Source organism: Gobius niger (assembly GCF_951799975.1).
Source record: "Gobius niger genome assembly, chromosome: 14".
Classification (NCBI taxonomy): domain Eukaryota; kingdom Metazoa; phylum Chordata; class Actinopteri; order Gobiiformes; family Gobiidae; genus Gobius; species Gobius niger.
The window spans coordinates 8260579-8281758 of NC_136865.1; the positions used below are offsets into that span (position 1 = coordinate 8260579).

The 21180-nt window shown below is 41.7% G+C and overlaps 1 protein-coding gene and 2 long non-coding RNA genes across 9 annotated transcripts in view; 1 reads left to right on the forward strand and 2 right to left on the reverse strand.

The window, feature by feature from the left end:
• Positions 1–21180, forward strand: part of thrb (thyroid hormone receptor beta) — a 117240-nt gene that overhangs the window by 45407 nt on the left and 50653 nt on the right. For 5 of the 7 annotated variants that reach the window (XM_079571305.1, XM_079571299.1, XM_079571303.1 and 2 more), the window contains exon 2: positions 11639–11819. The exons of the other annotated variants lie outside the window; for them this stretch is intronic. The gene's annotated coding sequence lies outside the window, so the exon portion shown is untranslated. The remainder of the gene's footprint in view (positions 1–11638; positions 11820–21180) is intronic. 7 annotated transcript variants of the gene reach the window in all.
• LOC306973661 lies at positions 18314–19571 on the reverse strand. The gene is made up of 3 exons (XR_013793576.1): positions 19508–19571; positions 19255–19439; positions 18314–18403 (listed from the first exon to the last, which is right to left on the reverse strand). It is a non-coding gene; the product is annotated as an uncharacterized lncRNA (long non-coding RNA).
• LOC306973662 lies at positions 19586–20240 on the reverse strand. Its single transcript, XR_013793577.1, has 3 exons — positions 20031–20240; positions 19722–19893; positions 19586–19656 (listed from the first exon to the last, which is right to left on the reverse strand). It is a non-coding gene; the product is annotated as an uncharacterized lncRNA (long non-coding RNA).

Sequence of the window (21180 nt, forward strand, 5' to 3'; positions counted from 1 at the left end):
TTGTCTCATTCTTCTTTTTCTTTCCCCGATTGGAATGCTGTAGCTCGCTAGTTCCCAGTTTGTGCGCCAAGATGTTGTCCGTCCAATCGCTGGCGACGGTCCCGGTTTGTCTGGCACTGGCTCGGCGCTTTCTTTCCCAGCCCCTGCTTGTGTTTGTCTATGGAAACCTCCTATTTGCTGTGGACAAAAAAAAAAGTTCGACCACACTGCGCAGGCAAACGAGGAAAACCCGTCGAAAAGGAAATGTACACTACTCTGAGGGCGTCTGAGATATCCAGTGCTATTTTAAGGTTGTGTGCGACGGCCGCTCGCCATCCAAAGAAAGCCTTGTGTCCAAATGTCCACACTATTTCCTCCACAGTGCCCTGCATCAGAACGAGAATAGCTTTATTGATGCAATGGGAACTTCTTTTTTTACATTTAGTTTACATTTACATTATATAAAGAAGGTTCATGAAGGTCCACTGCTTCATGGAGCGTCTCCCACATGGACAAAACACAGATCTGTTCCTTTGGCTCTTTCCAAATGTCATAGGAATTTTTTTCCCCTTCTTTTCCTTTTTATTTGTTCTTTATTTGTTGATGAATAATACATCTGGACATTTACTTTTAAAGGGGGAGTAATTACAAAACCAAGTGCTTTTTTTAGGTTAAAATGTTCATCAAAAACATACCTGGAACTGTGACCTAGCGTTTCTTTTGGTCCTCATAGCTGGGAGCTAAAAGAAAGTTGAACCTAGGATGGATCCCTGAGGCACCCCTTTGGAAACACAAAGAGTCATGTTTTATTCATTGACAGAAAGTTTGAAAACCATGGTAAGATTAGAAACCCCAATCTGGCCGATATTTTATTAAGACATTTATGCAATACTAACCCCCTGGTGGCCAGAGAAAAACGATTCCAATTGAGTCTTTACACCTCACAAACACTGCTTAAAAGCCTGGCTCCAAAGAGTTTATTTTTTTCCTGAAAATGTACAGTGGGGAAAAGAAGTATTTGGTCAGTTTTACATAGACATTCTATTGGATTTTGGCCAAATACTTTTTTTCCCCACTGTATGTGGTTGGAAGGTATCATGTTTTTAACCGCGCTGTTTTTTGTTCTGTGGAATTAAAAGTTTAAACCTGAGGCTTTGATTGACAGGCTCTGGAGCACTGTGGAGGCTTGTTGAGTGGAGTTTCCCGCATTTTTGTCCTTTTTTGGAACATGCTCAGTAGGAGGAATTAACGTAAATAGGGAAGAGTGAGCACAAGAGGTCTATCAATATTAAGTCTCTCACATCTTTGAGTAATCTTTGAATCTTCCCCAGTGGTTCTTCTTCGCACCGCGGCAACAATCCCCAAAAAGCTCCTTGTGATGCCCTGATAAAGATGTGTTTGAGATTATTACCACATACCAGCAAAAAGCACAATATCTACTCTTTAGTTTTGGTCGAATTTTACTACAGAATTTGCCGATTAAACGTACAGACTCAGACAGAAGTAAAATATAAAGTATATGATAAATATCTCAGCACAAAATCTCAATAGCCCAGGACCTGTTCAACTCAACCGCATCACGTATGGATAAAATAAGTGCAGATGTAATACACCTGAATTAGAAAAATATAAATCTCAGATATCAAGGTACATTATGTTACAGAGAGTTGAATGTGCGAGGTGCAGCTATTGCAAAGCACAGAGTCCGGTAGTTTAATGGCGTCATGCAGGAATAGTTTCCTGTGCCCCTCAGCGCTACAGCGGGGCACAGCGGGGGGGTAAGTGCACACCGGTATATTGTCGCGCACGTGGGAGGGAAGGTCCAGAGTCGTCCTGAATTTGGAGAGCATGCGCCACTATGGCAACATAATGGCTGGCGCTCCTGATGATCTTATTGATTTTGCTAGTGTCCCTGTATAGTTTTTTGTAGTGGTGTCTAAATAACCATGATTAAATGCATCTTGAAAAGCTCTGAGCATCGATGGTCAGTAGTTGAGGCACAACAGGACTACAAAAAACAAATTGCCATTGTTAAACCACTGTTAAATACATTTATACACAGATATTCACTGTTTAGCTTTACTTTACGCTCTTGAATGATTGATAGCTTCCTCTTTCCAGGCAAAGAAACGCCGTAATCAAGCCTGTTATCTTCCATAATATGAAATTTGTGTTAATTAAAACATGTCTGACAGATTTTTAATCATGAATACTAAGTAGTCACTTGAATTTGATTGGTCTTTTTTTTTTTACTGGAAATCATTTTAAACCGGCATTTATCAAACTTTGTGTTTATGCTGGCACCAGATTACATATTATTTACATATCGCCAACAGAGTGAGCGCATTATTTAGTGCACTATTTAGTCCATGTAGTGCGTTAATTACAGGTATATACTTTAGTGACAGAGGGGTTAGGTTTAGGGTGGACATACGGATACACTCTCTGAGCTATTACACCCCAAGTTTGTATAGATTAGTAGCTTTGCTGGAATCACTAGCAAAAAAAAAAAGAAAAGTAAATCATCCTTGCCAGTCAGTCTGTTTACATGTGCAGTCTAATCTGACTAGGCTAAAGATTCAACACGGATCCCATTTTTCCAGTAAAACTTGTCAAATCAGTCAGCAGAGGAGCAGCGCGACTGTTGGCCAGCAGGGGGCAGGGGATGGCTATGCGCACTATTTCCAGTTGGTCATTGGCTGCTATGTTGTTGTTAGCAAACAGTTAGCCCCAATTAGCGCAAGTTGCTTTCAGACCGAACTGCTGTTCTGGGGTTAACTGTCCTACAGGTCTTTAACTATACACCCATGGTCTACGCCAGGGTCTCCTCCAGTGTTTAAGCTCAAATCCACCGTTAAAAAACAGATGCTAGTAAGCACCCATGGTTTGTAATATGATCCTATGCTATGATGTGTTACAGCTCTCTGTTTTTGAGAATAATAATGTAATAAACTATACATTCAATAAGCCTGGCACAACTTTAAAGCTGCTTTAAAGAGGGGGTTTTATGCTAAATCGACTTTTTCAAGCTTTGCATCATGTTATTATGTCATTCCCTCATTAAAAACATGCCTTAAGTGTTGCCTTGGCACATTCACGTATTTTTGAGTAATCTGTAAAAACTTTGATGGCGGCCATTTTAGGGATAGGTTTGCCTGAGTCCTCCTAGGAACGCCCCCACCTCCTGGAGACGCCTCTGAGCTTTCGTCACCAGCCGAATAACCAACCACTGCTCCTCAGCAGAACCCCCTCCCCACTGATGCCACAGACAGCGTGTGGAGGGGGCGTTTCTGAAAGGGTCAGAGGTTCTTAAAGAGACAGAGGCCTATTTCAAGACATTCACTACAGCCATTTTGAGAGTGCAATTTTATACAAGGCAGTTATTCTAATTTACTGCATTTTTAGACCAAATGAAGGTTTGGTCATCATCGTAGTGTGCTATAGACTGGTGCTATGTGATTGAAAAAAGCATAATACCCCCTCTTTAAATGTAGCTGATGGTTTTAGTGACCCTTTTGGTTTTATATGATCGATTAGCTGTACTGCCCATGGTAGTCTTCTGTCTGGCCCACACACATTCTCAGCGCAGATCCAGCCACTAAAATGAGCCGTCCTGTGATCCATGTATGGAGTAGTAGTACACAATGCTATTTGACAATGTGTTGTTGTTTTCGTGTTCAGCAACCTGGCAGTTAGTTTCCAGGGCAGGTAAAGCAAGCAAACTTACTTTGTACAAATTCAATGCACTTTGTTTCAACTAGACTGTTACATGCATGTTTGAGCAAGCCTGTTCTAGTCCGAATAGGTGAGAGATTGGACTTTCCCTTCATCATGTAACCGCACTGACTGTTATATGGGCTAATGTACGCATCCGACACGTTGGTGTGAAGCAGGTAGTGTCTCTCGCCTGCTAACCGCGTCTGTCACATCTGGCTGTTGCCCGCGAGCGTGTATTCCCCGCGAGCGCACTCATTCCCTGCAGCGGCCCGGGGTCACCCAGGGGCCGGGCGCATCCTATAGAGAGAGACACTCGCGGCAGACGAGCGCTGCGTGAAAGTGCGGCGAGCGATGTCAGGCCAGTCGCGATACGCACCATCACGGCTGCCATGTCGGCGGCGCTGTCTTGTCAGTGACGCTTCTCATAACTGCGTGTAGATTAAGAACTGTCAAACATGTCGTGGGAATAAGTGATCTCAGGATAGTGACTATGAAAGGGAATCTTGTTTGTGTAACGCTTTTCGCGGCATAACACCAGTCACTCAACACTCCCTCTTTTTTTCCCTGTCATTCGCTCCGTTCTCACCTCACACGCATGTGTTTTTGCTCAGAACGCTTCGGCAAACAAGGCAGCGTTACCTTTTATGGTCGTGCGCGTAGTTTGGGGAGTTTTATAGTTTCGCGGTGGCTAGGAATTAAAGGCCGCTTAAAATGCTGTTCAGTTCTGCAGTCAGTCCGCTTACTTTCATTTCCAATTTCATGGCCAAGGCGGTTATGTTGGCGGGTTTTCTTTGTAGAGTATACAAAGGTTTGTAATTGAAAACGTAGGACTTTTGGTAATCCACAAATCAATGCTTCAAAATCCAAAAGTCTTGACCTTAGTCTTTTTGTTTTTGTTTAGGATTTTTGTGGGTCGGGGACTTGGCGGACTGTTGAATGTGATTTTGTTCATCGCAAAATGACTGCTTTAAACTTTAGACGAGTGAAAAAGATAAAAACGCTTGATTTTCAAACAAATTTTGAAGTGAAATCCATTTTACCTCCTTGTAGTAAATGGTGTTTGCAGACGTTTATGACAAAACAAAAGCCGCTGGGTGCAATGTCTATACTGGAATTTGCACTGTAGTCGTAATAATTGTAAAGCTTCCGCGAAAACAAACAATTTACACCGAACTGGATCACTTTTTGTCTGTTTTTGGAAAAGAAAAAACTTCGGAACCTTCATGAAAACGATTTGGATTCGGTTCAAACGAGGACATGGCCGGTCGCAGCTGAAGATGCCGCAGCGTTCGGAGAACCGAATCAAACCAAAGTCTGTCGGTTGAGCATGATTCACCTCTATTAGTATTGTTTGCTCTTCTGTTTTCAGACTGTCCTTGTCCTTATATTTTGCTCATATCCGCTTTAAGTGTGCCCTTGCGTTGCGAAGTCCGGAGTGCATTTGAGGCGACCGTTCCTTGTCCTAAATTCACCCTCTCGCACGCCATGAAAATACACAATGAAACCGCATCGTTCCCGAAGCCCGAAATAACACCGAAATTGCCCCTGACTTTTTTTCTTTTTCATTCATTTTTCCTTTTGCCTCCAACTCTCCATTTGATTCGGTCCATCAGTATAGATACATATATATATATTTGTAGCTTTATTTTGGCAGGGGTTCTTCGGCTCTCCGCTGAGTCACGCGTAGCCACCCGACGAGCGGACCTCCCGAGCCGGCGTCGTGTCGGGGAGCGATATCGGGTTTGGCGCATTCCTCCATCCTCGCCTCGCTTGTATTTTGGTTTTCGACACCCCCCCCACCCAACACTCAGTCCTCCCCCTCTTCCCCCCCCCCCCCCCCCCCCCCTTTGCTCGCATCCCTTCCCTTTTTTTTATTCCTCCTCCTCCTCCTCACTCGTCTGCGAACGGCTTACTGCAGTATCCTTAAAGTCCCTCTGCCCGTGTCCTGAGTTGTCCTCTCTCGCTCTTCTCTTCCTCTCTCCTCTCTCCTCCTCTCCTTTTTTTTTATTTCATTTTTTTTATTTTACCCAGGATGCAACGCGGCTTGTCGGCTCGGCATGGGCGTGTACTTTGATGTCCGGGAAAAGGATTCTTTTTTTTTTGTAAACCGACTTTTTCCTTTTCCGCAATGCTGTCATCAATACGAAGATTTTTGTTGCCTTTTTTTCGTGTGTGTGTGTGTGTATTTTCTCCTCTGGGCTTCCGAAATATGCACCAAAACAACAACAACAAAAAAAGAAGAAACGTTTGGCACGAGTGTCGGGGGGGAAAAAAAGAAAGAAAAAGAAATGAAAAACAGTCAAGCGAAAGCGCATTGTCCTCGTTTGAACCCGGAGCGGCGAGAGCCAAATAAATATGATCCGCGCTTGTTACCGAACGTGTTGGTGATAGACTTTTTTTTTTTCCCCTCAAACTATGCAACACATGAGATGAATAAAGGTACTTTCCTTTCAAATACCTCGCGTTATTTTTCCCGCCAACTTTGTTTCCGTCGTTTCCCCAATACTGCGGGATTTGTGTGCGCGCTTACGTAAAAAAATAAAAAAATAAAAACATTTTAAAAAAAACAGGCGGGAGGCGCATTGTCCTGGCTTGACCTAGACTCCGAGACAGACAGACAGACAGAGAGAGACAGACAGACAGACAGACAGACAGACAGAGAGACAGACAGAGAGACAGACAGAGAGACAGACAGACAGACAGACAGAACGAACACAAATCGCAGGCGCTTGTTGTTGCCGAGTGCTTTTCGATCGCGACGCCGTTTTACGCGTCGCGATAAGCGCTAAAAATAGAAGAAAAAAAAAATTGCTCTCAACAGGGTCTCGGATCTTTCGCGTCGTTCCGAAAACTCGCAGCGTTGCCGGTTGAGCGTATGTTTTCCCCCCAGCTCCGGCGTGATTTGTGAATGCGGGAGGAGGTGCGCTGTCCTCGGTTAACCCCGGGCTGGAGCAGCAGCAGCAGCAGCAGCAGCAGCAGCAGCTTTGGAGCTTTTGCCGTGTGCGCCGCTTTTCCTAAACCAATCACACTTTATCAATTATTCCGGCAACACCGCGCCGTAAAACAACGCTGATTTGAACTTGAGGCGGCCAGGCACGAGGATAGGTTGTTTTGCCGGAGTTTCATTGCGTAAGAGGACAAACTACAGATAAAACGATTCACATGGAGGTTTATGGTTTTTTTCTGTGTCCTCATTTGACCCTTTATGCAGCGGCCGCGGTTCAAACGGTCCTTGATGCTTTTTAGTCCCTTTTTCCGCCATGTTTTAGTCACATGTTTGAAGATTTTTTTTTTTTTTTTGCGGGTTTAGGTTTAGGTTTATTCAATTTGATATAGCGGGAAAGAACAAAATGTCTAACCTGAAATGTGTCAATTACAATAGAATAAAAACAGCAATATACAAGAAAATGAATAAAAATATCCATAAAACAGTTTTTTTGTTACATTTTTGCCACTATTTGTCCCTTTTTTGTTGTGTTTTCATTGCTTTTCCATCAATATTTTGTCATTTTTATCATCACGTTTTTGTGTTTTGTATTGCGCCTCATTTGAAAGCTAAGAACTTGCGGTTTCTGGGAATATATCTAAGATCAGGTAACTGGTAAAGCATCTAAACATGAACATAATAGCTATTGCTGGAAACTGTCATGGGGGAAAAAGGTGTAAATCTAAAAAGACTAAATCTGTACAACGCTTTAACATCAGCGTTTCATATCAAAAGGGAGTGGGGAACGCGCTGAGAGAAGCACGACTTTGACTCGCTTGTCCTTGTTTGAACCCTGTTTTTGGAACCGGCTGGAGCAGCAGCGACGTTTTCTATCCAACCCGTGCATCGGTGTACATTTAATCACAGTCATTACAGTCGCGTCTATTCCTATTATTAAAGAACTTGTAAAATCTTAGTCACTCATTCGTACATTTCCCCTTCGAGCGCACGCTTTCGAGGACGTTGCCTTATTTTGTGCCTGAAAAGCCGCCCGGACGAGCGCGCGTTCCCCCACGGTGCGATTCTTTAAGTAACATCCGTGTAAAAGAGCACGAGATATGGCATATTTTCTCCTGTGGACGGTTACGGCAGAGACGCAGTGTCCTCGTTTCACCCGGGCTCGAGCTGCAGCGCCGCTACAAAAAAAAACGGAGCGTTGCAAAAAAAAAGAAAAAAAAAAGGCGGAACGTCTCGCAAACGGGCGCAAATTTAGTTTATGATCGGTTATTGATTTGATATATAATTTATGTTTTAATAATTAAATGCAGGACAATTGTGGTAAACAGCTTGGGCTTGATTCTGGATTTGACACAGGCTTTTGGGTTTGTTTTTTTCCCCCACATTTCAGCGAAAGCACTGCCGTAGCGTCCCCGCCCTTCGCTCCGCTGCAGTCTGGGATGCGCTCGGAAGATTAGGCGCTGGCGGTGTCGAAAAAATCAAAGTATCGAAAGTAGGTACAGAAAAAACTGGTCCAGGATAGGGCTGAAAGATATATCGTTATCGTATCGATATCGAGATATGAACATTCATCAATATCGCAAAAGAGAAATATATCGTTGTCATATTTATGTCGAGATATGGACACTAAAATTATTAAAAATCGAAAAAGCAAGATATAAACAATTTTCATCATCAATAAAACTGCACTCTTTTGTATTATGATTTCATTTTTATTGGAAAAATGCTTAGTTTTCACCCAACCCATAGTTATATCGTATCGCATCGATATCGAGATATCTGGCATGAATATCGAGATATGACATTTTGTCTATAACGTTCAGCCCTAGTCCAGGAGCAGCACCAGGAAGTCACCTGGTTGTTTCAGCTCAAATAAATTATACTTTTAAAACAAATTTTCCCCATTTCTAGACTTTTCCCCCTATTATTCCCCATTTTTTGGTACACATTATTCCTTTTTTTTGCCCCACTTCTTTCCTCATTTTTAAATTGTTTTTCTCCCTAAATTACCCCCACACTTTTTCCTTATTTTTTGCCGCTATCTTTCCCCATTTTTTCCTTTGCACATTTTCCCTTATGTTTGTCCCAATGTTTTCCTCATTTTTAAATTTTTTTATCACTAATATTTTGCCTATTTTCTCCCCATTATTTCCCAATTCCCCCCCTCAACTTTTCCCAATTTTTCCCAATTTCCCCTATTTTTTTTCTTATTTTTTCTTCTTTATTTTTTGTCACAAGTTCTCCCCATTTCCCCCATTATTCCCTCTAATGATTCCCCATTTTTCGCACATTTCTCGACATTGGAGATGATACTGTAAATTTGCTGATCTTCCAAACATTATTGTTCTGTTTCCTGGTTCTCCACGACAAATATTTGAGTGTAGGTATCGGAGAAAAAAAAGGTATCGTTCAGGTATCGATGTCATGACCCAAGTTACAGTATAGTTAAAGTACTGGCATTGTAAAAAAAAAAAAAGTGACGGCACCCAGCTTTACACGCGACTGGGACGTTTCTATGGCAACCTCGTTTTGCGGATGACAACATTTAATTTAATAATCGTCCCGTTCCTCCGCTCCACTTTGCACACAGAAAAACCCGTACAATGCAGCGCTTTGTCGGAGACGGTAATTGTGTCTTTTTTACGAGCGTTATGGAGAAGAAGGAAAAAAAGATCGTTGCAGCATCAGTGCCGAGTAAAATCAAATTAGTTTTGTTCTGAGCAAAAAGCTATCAGTGTTTCCTTGGAGTCCTCGGGAGGTTTCCATGACTGCGGCGCTCAAGCAGACCTCACGTGACTCTGAAACTGAAGCTTTTTATTGAGCAGTAAACACGGATTAGTTTGGATTTTTGTAGCCAGACACAATAGATACAGACGGCATCTCTGGAATCGCCCATATATGGTCATTTTTGAAAACAGTTAAGGGGGAAAACAATTTTGAAAAAATTAAAATTAAAATTTTAAAAACTACTTTAACAAATGCTAAAATATGAACATAGTTTCTACTAAATAATGATACAAAGACATGAGGAGGAGCAAAGTGGTTCAACAGCCCATAAATACATGAATAACGGAGAATGCTAACTTGATGCTACATGTTAGCATCGGGCTAATGCTAACGGTTAGCTAGCGCTTGCTACAACTGCCGTTTTTTCACTTCTACTGCACAATCTGCTGTGAGAAAATATCCATATCGGCCTGATTTGGACTTGACTTTATTTGTATGTGATAAATAAGTTGACATTCCACCAGAAAATGGCAAAAAAGAGTGAAAAATTGTTTCTCTAAAGATTCTATTTTCCCCCTCGGCGAAGCCACGCCCCCTTCTATGACGAGATGCCGTCTGTATCTATAGTAAAAATGCTCATATCTGTCTCCAGTCCTACAGACCTTTTTTTGATGTGAAGCTTTTAGATTTGGGTAAAGCCAAACTGGAGAAAATGTGGTCTGTTCACAACCCCCACATGAACAGAGCACATTTTCCCCGGTTCGGCTTTACCCAAATGTAAAAGCTTCTCGGCAGGAGCTTGTAGCCTATAGACCAGTGTGACGCGTCATTTGAAAGCTAAGACCTACAAAACTGTGACTTTGTTGCAGCTGCTTTTCTGTTGTATTTTTTAAGCGTGCGTTTTTGTTACATGTTGGACGCGTTATTGTCTTTTTTTAATCACTTTATTGTCGTTTTTGTTGCTTTTTGTCATGCTTTTTGTATTCAATTATTTTTTGTCACTTTTTTGTGGCTTTTCTGTTGCTTTCTCATCACTCTTTAGTGGTGTTTTTGTCACTTTTTTATTGTGTTATTGTTGCTGTTAGATTTGGGTAAAGCCAAACTGAAGAAAATGTGTGTTCGTGTGAGGGTTAGGAGGTTAATACAATGCTACGCGCGCATGTGAGAATAGTTTGCAGTCAATATCAATAATATCAACGTCAATAAAGTTTAATTGTACAACCCTCACGTACAAAATGACATCGCTAAAAGTCCTCACTCTTCTTCTCTGGGAAATCCATCATTGAGAGAAGCGTAACCGTCACGAGCTAAGAGCACTTATACCTAAGTGTGTGTTGAACAGTGAACAGCACTTGGGCATTGCATGGTCTGTGGAGTGGTGTGTACATTGTAAGTGTCATAAATCAGTCACTGGTTTTGTTTAGCTCAATGCCACACAGGACTATGCAAACAATAAAGCAATGAAACAAAGCAGTAAACAAGACAATGTAAAGTTCAGGCAAATAAGCGTCGGCAGCGGGTGGTGACGAGAAGAAACCTAGTGGGAGAAAAAGAAACCTTGGGGGAAACCACAGGAGGAGAGATCCACTCATGGGACACGGGAGTATGATCCGTCTGCGTCTCAAGACAATTATCCAATCAGAACGCTGAACGAGCTACATTTTTGTTCCAAGTGTGCCATCCAAGTACTTATGTTGGTGCCAGATTCAATCCGTTGAACCAGTTTGGAAATAAAAATCCGTGCCAGTGCAGCCGGTAGTCGCCGAAGCTCAGCGACTGTCAAATAAGGAATGGCCCGTTCACAGAAACGTGTGCTTTGGTTCACGCGCAGCTTTGAGCAAACACAATTGCAGTGACTTTTTTTTTTAAAGCACTCAGAGCCTCTTTTACAGTCACGCCAAGTTTACTCCATCAGTGTGTCCTCAAGCAGCCACATTAGCTTTTTCATTAAGCGATTAATCGTGAGTGATCTACAGAAGAATGGAACTGGAGAATCGGAACCCCTTATTTTTCTGAAATTGCACTTAATGTTTCGTGTCATGCGAGTGAACGAGAAGCTGATTTAATGTTTGGGGAGATTCAGACGACAAGGCTAGAAGGTTTTTATTCAAGAGAAATCCCATTGGAGAGCATTTCTTTGTTGTTTGCAGAGGAGATTATACGATCACTGAGCTGATCTTTGCCCTTATTACCGTTGTATCTGGCACTTGTGTCTCTGCTCGATTGCCTCCTGTCAGCTGTAACAAGCCGGGTTGTATGTTTGTGTTGCAGACAGACTGAGGGCCCCCCCTCTTGCCGCCGTCGCCGGTCACGTCCGTGGTGGACTCTCCTCTCCCCCCCCTGTTCGTCCCTCCCGGCGCTGACAGCTCCCCTCAGTAAGACGTGACATCATTAGCCCCCCCCGCCCCCGCCGCCGCCGCCGCCTGTGTTTATCCGCTCCATCTTCCAAAAGGTACTGGCACTTAACGACCGCCCCGTTCGTCCCGACTCTAATATTGTTTCCCCGCTCACTTCAGAAGAGTCATTACCCGCCCCCCCGCCGCCCGACTGCTGCGCTCCGAACAACTGCCCAGATGCTATAGGCATATTTTACAGAATGAAACTGGCATATAGAGTACAAATATATAAAGCTATTACAGGTTTGTGCATTTTTGGAAAGACTTCAAGTAGTGTAAGAGATTCATGCATAAAAAGTGGGAAAAATATGAACATAAGTTGATTTTCTGGCCGTGTTTAAGCATGTGTGTATTTTTGTAGATGAGGATCGTGAATGATGCTGAATTGGAGGATGACACGAGGATTATGTAGCTTTTTATTTTTTTACTATATTTGAAAAGAGGCATTTTATACTTTCTACTCTGCAACGTAACTATAAGTCTTTCAAGTAAAAGTAAATTTGGCCTTAGCATAAAAGCCTCAAAAGGCCCACTCCGCAACAGCAGGTGGCGCTGTGCAGACGTACTGTCAAATGCCATTGACTCACAACAAAGAAGAAGGTTTGTCCCCGTCGTGTTGCCGATTGTGAATTCTGTCGCAATTTTTTTTTTAAACAGATTTGTACTTTGAATAGGTAAACAAATTCTACAGCAAATACTTGTGTACGTTCACTTCAGTAAAATTTTGACTGAGCAACTTTTACTTTTATTGGAGTAGAACTTTGACCGCCACTGAATGAGATTTAAATAACAATGGCTTACACTTGTATCGCGCTTTACAACACGTCTCGAGAGAAAAAGAGCTACAGCGTCCGCTGTGGCGCGAATCGGCCCGTGCTCTGCGTGAACGCGAAGCAAAACAAAAGCACATGTTCACCCCACACAACCACACAACCACTCTCCTGGACGCGGAGTCGATCTGGTTGGAGGAAAATGTGTGTCTCCTCCCACTTAAATGCGCTAAGTCTGGAGTGGCAAGATCACAAAGTCCTACTGAGCGCAAAATGTCACGCTATCGTCTCCGTTTTGATGCACAAGATCGGGCCCAGAAAATGCGATTACTGCAGTGGTTAATAAACATATAGATTTGGATGAGGATCTAACCTGTTTAAATTTAACTTTAGTCACGTTTCCATGGAGACGAGCTGGAGACGTACCCACTCCTGGTAATGTTTACAGTCATATCTTAGAAGGGGTGAGCCTCATTCATCTTTGTACATTTATGAGGTATTTTTCAATGAGGAAATATCTGTCATAAAATAGATGCTTGTATTTCAATTTTTTTTAGTGGGTAAAATTCTACACGGTGTGGCTTTAAGTTTACTAAATTAATTCTATATTTCGTCGACACAAACTATAAATAATTATTTTACCAACCCTTGACATAAACTAAATTTGTCTATTACTGTTTAGGATGGGAAACAATACTAAATTATTTTTTTTGGGGGTCAAAAGAAAACTAGATTAAAATATTGAGGTCACGCAAGTGACAGTTGAAAAAATGTAAGAAAAATGAGTAGCTGTACCTCTCAGTACTTGTACTTCTACTTGAGTAATAATATTTTGATGTGGTTCTTTTCTGTCTCTGTTCCTAGAGTCAATCTGAATGCTTTTAATGTCATTTTAATGTCACAAGTGCAAAAGTAAATGCAAACATTCCACTACATAGAGGAGGTGGGGGAAATGTGGATTTTTAATAGAGCATTTTAGATGGAGGCAACACAAGGGTAAAATGTGCATGTGGACCATATTTCTCAGATTTACTATGAACCAGTGGAGTTCAAGAGAGGATTTTTATGAGACAAATCCAAGTATTTCCTTTCTCTGCCTTTATGGTGGCAGTACAGTATATCTAAGTTACTTCTAGACTTCTGGCGACTCCCACCTCTGACACAACAGGCGTCTTGTTGCATTTACACTTAAGCTTCATGAATATTACATTCCGGAGCCGGTGGAAGTTCCGCGACTCGAGGAAATGTCAAGTACACGTACCCGACAGCGTTCCCCCGCCCCAGACGGACTTAAGAAATCATTAGCTTGGCCTTTTGAAGTGAGCTCTCGAGTGCGAGTCTGTCTCTTAAAAGCTCATTAGGAGTAACAAGCCGATCTTGTGACAGCGACACTCGATTGTGATTACTGTCAACAAACAGCAAGAGTGCAAGCCAACGGTCAGCGTGTTCCAAATGACCACAGCGGAAATCGTGTTTATCTTGTTTTCTTATCTATGAGCATTTATTTAATTACGGGTGGGTTTTATAAGTGAACAGTGGAAACATGTGACTCCTCAGTCTTCTCCTTTCAAATTCAACCCAGAATCTTTCATATTTGATTTACATGATTTATTTAAATTGTATTATATCCTATAACAAGCGGATATTTGTGTGTCTATTTATTGTGTGAAATGTTGCGCGTTGTAGCTTTAAATTCAAATGCACATGTTTCCTTTTGTCTCTTTCACCACTTTAATGCCTTCTGCCTCTTCTAAGTACTTGTATTATTCAGCTACTGGTTTCATGGCGCATGTCCTGGGATAGATTGGTCGCTCCAGATGCCACCCCGCTCACAGAGGCTTATGCTGCTTTCATGTGGTGTCGGGTACTTCGTATTGTCGACTTTCCTATGTAATTGATATAATTGATATCGTAGATGCCCTATCCGAGTTACACCATTTTCAAACCATGAAAGTCGTAGGTAGTTGAGTCAAATCTGCCCCCCTAACGCGCCTGACCCTCCCACACGTCCCAGGAGTTCACACGAGTTAATTCCATTTGCGTTTCAGTCGGAGCTCAGACGTGGCCTGTGTTTCCTTCACATGCTGTGTTTATGAATGTAGATCGAATGTGCTCTTCTACAACATAATACACCGATTACAGCTGCTTTCTTTTTTTCACCTTTATTTGAGCTATTTGTGTAAAAATAAATAAACAGGCATAATTTCAGCCGAATGCAATTAAGTAAGGCACACAGAAAAAGTCACAGGGAGAACGCTGAAGAATAAAACTAGTTCACTTTAAAGTGCATATGACACATTAGACATATTTTTTGCTAAAACATAGTTAACACTTTTGCTAAATATTTGACCCAGCACAATGACGACTTGATGACCCAGCTTTCTTTAGATGTTTATAGTTTCACTTCCTTATTGGACACCGACAGGAAGTGACATTGGGCCAGTGTTGGGCAGTAATGGAATACATGTGCTGCCGTTACGTATTTAGAATACACATTTGGAGTAACTGTATTTTGGTAAAATTACTGTTTAATCAGACAGTATTCAGAATACAGTGACTTTGCTAATACCAAGGGAATACATCGTGTAGCTCATTTTTTAAATTTCAGCTTTATACTAATAAGAATATTAATAAGACATTAGTATGTTAATAATATTAATAAGACAGAGAAAAGTCTAAATGAGTGTAAACTTCAGCCACAGCCCGATGACCTGCTGCTGGGCGTGCACCACCGCAGACATGAGGGAGACTCACACACAAGGTAGTTCTGTCCTCTTACCTTTTCGCTGTGTTTTCAATCATTTACAATGAAAGCTGGTTGTTGTTAGCAGTAGCAGAGAGCTAAGTTAGCTAAGCTACAGGCTGCAGTTTGTCACACTTTCCCAAACTCCTCTGACGAGTGGGATGCAAAGTAATGCAGCAATTTTAATAATAATAATAATGCATCGGTTTTATATAGCGCTTTTCTGGACACTCAAAGACGCTTTACATTGCACTATTCATTCACTCCATACTCGGTGGTGGTAAGCTACTATTGTAGCCACAGCTGCCCTGGGGTAGACTGACGGAAGCGAGGCAACCAGTCTGCGCCATCGGCCCCTCCGACCACCACCAACCACTCACTCCATTCGCTAGGCTTCCTGGTGTTCCCAAACGGTCTCCCATCCAAGTACCGACCAGGCCCTTCCCTGCTTAGCTTCCAAGGTCTGACGGGATTGGGAAGAGCAAAGGCGGTATGGCCACAATACCTAATTTTCCCAATGGTTCATAAAAAGACTGTCCTCCCAGCATAAAAATAAAGATGAGAACTTATCCATGGAGCACTCAAACAGGCTCCCCATGCACACCATGCTTTGCCAGTGTCATAATCTGCAGACTGGAGCGGCTGCACATTTGGGACAGCCGATACGACCTGTTCTCCCGCTAAGAATTAAGCTCTTTTTTCTTGTCTAATACATGGTAAATAAGCAAATTAAGCATTAATTAATAAACGGCAGTGCAATACCTTTACACATGTACTGTGCCTACATCAAGTGTATGCACTACTATAATACAGTAATGTGTGTTTAAGTAAAAGGATTTAAAGTATTTAGAGTAACTTTCAGGCAAGTATTCAGTATTCTGTAATGGAATACATTTTTAAAGTATTCTCCCCATCACAGGGCTGTTAAGGGTTGTTAAAGGGTATCTAACCCCCCCTTCCAGAGGCTCAGTCTGAGAGTGTCAGATTTGAAAATCTCAACAGAAAAGGGGCGTTGCCTGGAGGACTAAGGGGCACGCGGGAGGGGTGAGGGGTGGGAGGGGTTTCGGGGTCTGATTGACAGGCCTGAGTCATTTGACTAACGATGCACTCGCAACGCTCCTCGTAAACAAAGTTCGAGCACAGCGAGCTAACTTATTTAGCAACATGGTGAGACAGCTCTACAGCTCTCTTTACACAGGACAGGCATCGTGGCAGACAGTGGCCTTGTACCCGAGACTGCTCTGAGGCGCGGGGTTGTTTTATTAGTGATTCCGCTGTCATTTACAAAGCTAACGGCTTAGCATTGAGCAAGATCGATGTTAGCATCGCAGCTAAGGGACCAAACGTAACTGTCCTGGCTACTTTCAGAATCTACCGATCTATTTTAGATGTAGACTTTTCACTGTGGTCTACATAAACATTGCAGATGTATCTCAGTGTCCCAAGCAGAGAATGTGTGAGGTATAGAGACTTGATTATATGTATTACAAAGCTTTATTTTATTTCTCTCACAGCAAAGTGCACAAAACATGTCACATAAAAAAAAAATATTGTGCAAGAACACTGTCCTAGAAATAGTTTTCGGTTGGTCATTGAAGATAAAGCAGATAAATCATCCATGTTTATCTAAAGGCTTAACTAAGGGTCTGTAACATTAGGCTCTTGGGTCCACAAAGTCATTTCTATTATTACTACATTTAGTGAATTACAGGTTTAACCAATGTAACACACGCACTGAACTACCACTAAATGATGAGTAAAGGCTATAATAAAGTCTTTACATGTATGCTTATTTAGTTGAAATAGTGAAAATGATAGATCTTATTTTTTTGGTAAGTTTTCTTACTTAATTTTGTACTTCCTGGCTTTTACAACATTGCAATTACCCAATGCAATTTTTCTTTTGTTAATCTTACTACGACAATATCAATCAATCAATAATGACAGTTTATATTTCATTTGAGGATCAAGCTGCATGTGGTACTCTATTCACTTAGTCTACCTAGATGTGTGCAATAAACAAATTGAACAAATACAATTTAAATTAATACTTGCCATACAATATCGAACTTGACTGTTTAATACTTAATTTATGGAATCAGAACTAGAACACACTGAACTGAATTTTTAAATGTGGCTCGATCATCCATCAAACTTTGATACGCCTTTTAGATTGATATAATTACAGTTTTGAGGGGAAAAGGCATTAAAAACATAGCAGTAAAGCTGAATTCTTGCATCCACAGTTGAGCTACAGGATGGCTTAAATTAACCAAGTAGCAGTAGCTCATGTACAGTATGCTGCATGCATGCATACATGCAGGTCTTCTCAATGCACGGGAGACAAAGTTGACTTCTTATGGCTATACAGTTGTTGGGTTGCAGGTTAGTGTTCTAAAGGCCTATAATGTTATATAGAGGTACAATTATTTCATTTTTGAGGAAATGTTTGGTCTTGTATAAGAAAGATAATGGACCCAGTGACTGAAATTAGTGATCATTTTTGTAATCCATACATTTATTTTTTTGGCTGCAACTTGTGAAAGTGTAATGCAGTTAATATGAAAAACTGGCTCCTGCCTCCCCACTGGGGAGTGTGACATCACATTTTAGAACCTGCAACCCAGCAATACCAACTAAAATAATTACACATGCACCATTAAGTTTTCAGCTTCTAGAGACAAAGTGGTGCTGGTTCTACCTCACCAAACCATCCTGTGAAATATCTGACAGAAACAGCTAAAGGCTTCATTTTGTTCTTGGATTGCTGATCAGTGTCTACAATTAAATCTTGCATGGAACATTGATTTCATCTACTATGTTGTCCAGTGGCATGTCAGCTTATAGAATTCTTCATATTGCAATGTTTACTCCCATCGTTCTATATGTGGTTGGCGACTGTCCTTGTCCAATGTGCCTCCATTTCCAGAAACATTCTTTCTTTGCCCGATAGAGAGGTCGTCTGAAAATGTGAATTGAAATGCTATAAAAAAATTTAAAAAACACACAAAGACATGAATTACTTTAAAAGGGAAGTCTGTCATCAATATACTGATCAAATGCATCACTGTGTGATCCGATACATACAGTGGACATGAAGAATGGTTTGCATGCATTTTCTCCACCTCTTTCTCCACCTCTGACTCTGCATGGACAAGAAAAGTCTGTTACAACTCAGCATACATTTTTGCGTGCAAGATGTGTTAGCATCATTCTAATTTACATTTAAAATATAGTCCTCAATAAGGCAAAAAACTGTTTTCAATGAGAAGAAATATAAACCACTTGGGGAAATAGTAATATAAACAAAATGATAGGTGAAAACAATTCTCCCACTTACTGGTGTAAAATACAATACTCCTATGCTACATTTGTTAGAATTTTAATGCGAGTTGAGCAATATTGTGATGTGCTCACCTACAGGTACTTATGACAGTTCAAATGAGTGGCCAGTCCTGTCTTGCACACACCTCAAGCTGGAAAATCCAGAAAACCACTCATACACGGGCTTTTTTCATCCACTGGACTTTGGTTCATGGTTAGCCACTGCTCTCAGGCAACACAGTCTGCATTCTGAAAAGATTTTGTTCCATACTGCCAGGCCAGTCTGAAAATATAATAATGCATATTCCACAGTCAATCCATAATCATCTGAGAATTCTAATGGTAACTGGTGCATTATTTCCCTGTAATCGCACAGTTCGTCTGAAAATCATGTTCTATATCACTCCACTGCAGCAATTTCCACAGTAATGATTAAAAATTAAGCTACTATTGTTGTGGAAGTCGCTTTAGATAAATCATCTGAAAAAACTGACTCTGCGTTGTGCAGTAAACCTGTGTAATACACAGCTTCTTGTTGTTTAATCCTTACTTATTCTACATTTGCTAAACTAGCACTATAGTCTAGCATTATAAACTAGCTATGTAATCTACGTAATATATTTGCCACACAAAATTATCAAGCCAAAACTTAACATGCTCACCTTATGTCCTCTTGAAAAATCTGGACCTGTGCCTGCTCACAGCCTCCTGCTTGTCTGGCCTCTCATACTGGGCACAGAGTGGTTCAGGCACAGGTACTTTGTCTGTGTGCTCCTGGTATGGGAGAGGATCCTCAACCACACTTTCAAACAGCAGGGCCATTAGTTGGTCAATGTAGACTGTAAACAAAGCACAAAACATTTGTCTTTGTAAAAGCATTGGTTGTGTTGTTTTTAATGTGACATACCTGAGGTAGCTCTGGTCTTCAAGGCTCGCACGGTGTAGTCGCCACGTTTGTACTTTGGGTACACTATTGCATGCCGCAGTACACCTTCAAGTGTTGTAGCATGTGACCTTGTAGCATTTTCATTGTAGTGCAGGGCAGCAATTTGCAACCTACAACATTTTTAGGTACAGATTCACACAACATTTTTTTTTTTTTAAATGTATGTATGTATTACCTTGCTAACATTCCTCTGAAGGAGAAGCCTGCACTTTTGGGGGAGAACCTAATTATCAGGCTGTGGAAGGCCTCAAGGGTTGACGTGTGGTACACCGGGCTGATTTTCTCCACATCCTTCACAAAGCGTGGAGCCAACACAATGTCACTGAGCCTCTCACATGCTGCTGTGCCTACAGAGTAAATTACCATGACATAATTGTAAAGCAATTTTTGTTTCGAATGACAATGCCAACCTTACATTTTTGAAATGTACATAAAATACAATGAGTAGAGGGCCAGTATTACTGATAACAAATGCAAAACTTACTTGGTTTGAGCCACACTCTTGACCCTTCCCCAACCAGAGGCCCGTGTAGGCACCGAGGGAACAGGGCATTGTCGTGCGTGTGCACATTCTGCATGTGGTTGGCCACAGACGTCCACTTAGCGACAGCCTCCTGTCCCGAGGTGGAAGTCGAAGCTGCCCAATAGAGGTGATTTACCACGCTTTTTCTCCACTGGCCAGCGTCCTGGGTGCTCTTTCTCTTTGCGAGCTCATCAATTTTTTCCCCAATTCCTAGAGTTTAAAATACATATTTACTAAATGCAGAATAACCATAATATTACACAGCATTCCCCAAATGCATACCCTTTCCCATGTGCCATGGGTCAAAGTAGTGCCTGATTTCCTTCTTTTCCTCCCTTAAAAACTTTTGCACGCCGGTGTGTCGGTCCGTCACAATGGCCTCCACATTGACACCCCTCTCTTCCAGCATGGTCAGACTCCGCACAAAGCCCTCCTTCTCCATGCGCACGCTGTTTCCAACCTCATTGCTCTAATAAGACAAAAAATAAATTAGGTGCTGAAATGCACAGAGTGATCCCAAATTACATATTGAAACATTCCTTGAATTCCATTACCTGGACTAGCTGGATGTCAATGACTTTGTTATTACTGAGATTCATCATCGTGTAACTGCCATATTTGGCCGAATGTCCTACACGAATGCAAGTTGTACGTTAGCTGACTTTTACTTCTGATAAATGTTAATGAAATGTATTTACCAGGTGAATCTGCCCGCATGTCCCCGCCCAGTGACACAGAGCCGCTTTCAAGAGCCTCCCTGATGAGGTCCTCCTGCTCCAACTTCCACTGCCAGTTGACCGTAGGGATGAGGAGCTTGGCCTGATGCCTGTAGAAGCACTGCTCTGACAGTCCCTGAATATTGAAGGCCCTCAAGAACTATAAAAGGAAAAAATAGGTTATCAACTGATAATAGATGGAAACAAAATCCAAACAAAATAATTTGTGCTGTACCTTTGAAATCTGGCTAAATGATGAGCCGGTGAACAGCACAGCAGCACAGAGCTGTAGGTTTCCAGCTGGGACGTTGTTCACCATGGGCTGACTGGACCACTGACTGGAGAACTCACAGCGAGGACACTGTTGAGTGACCCGAAGCAGTGTGCCGACTGTG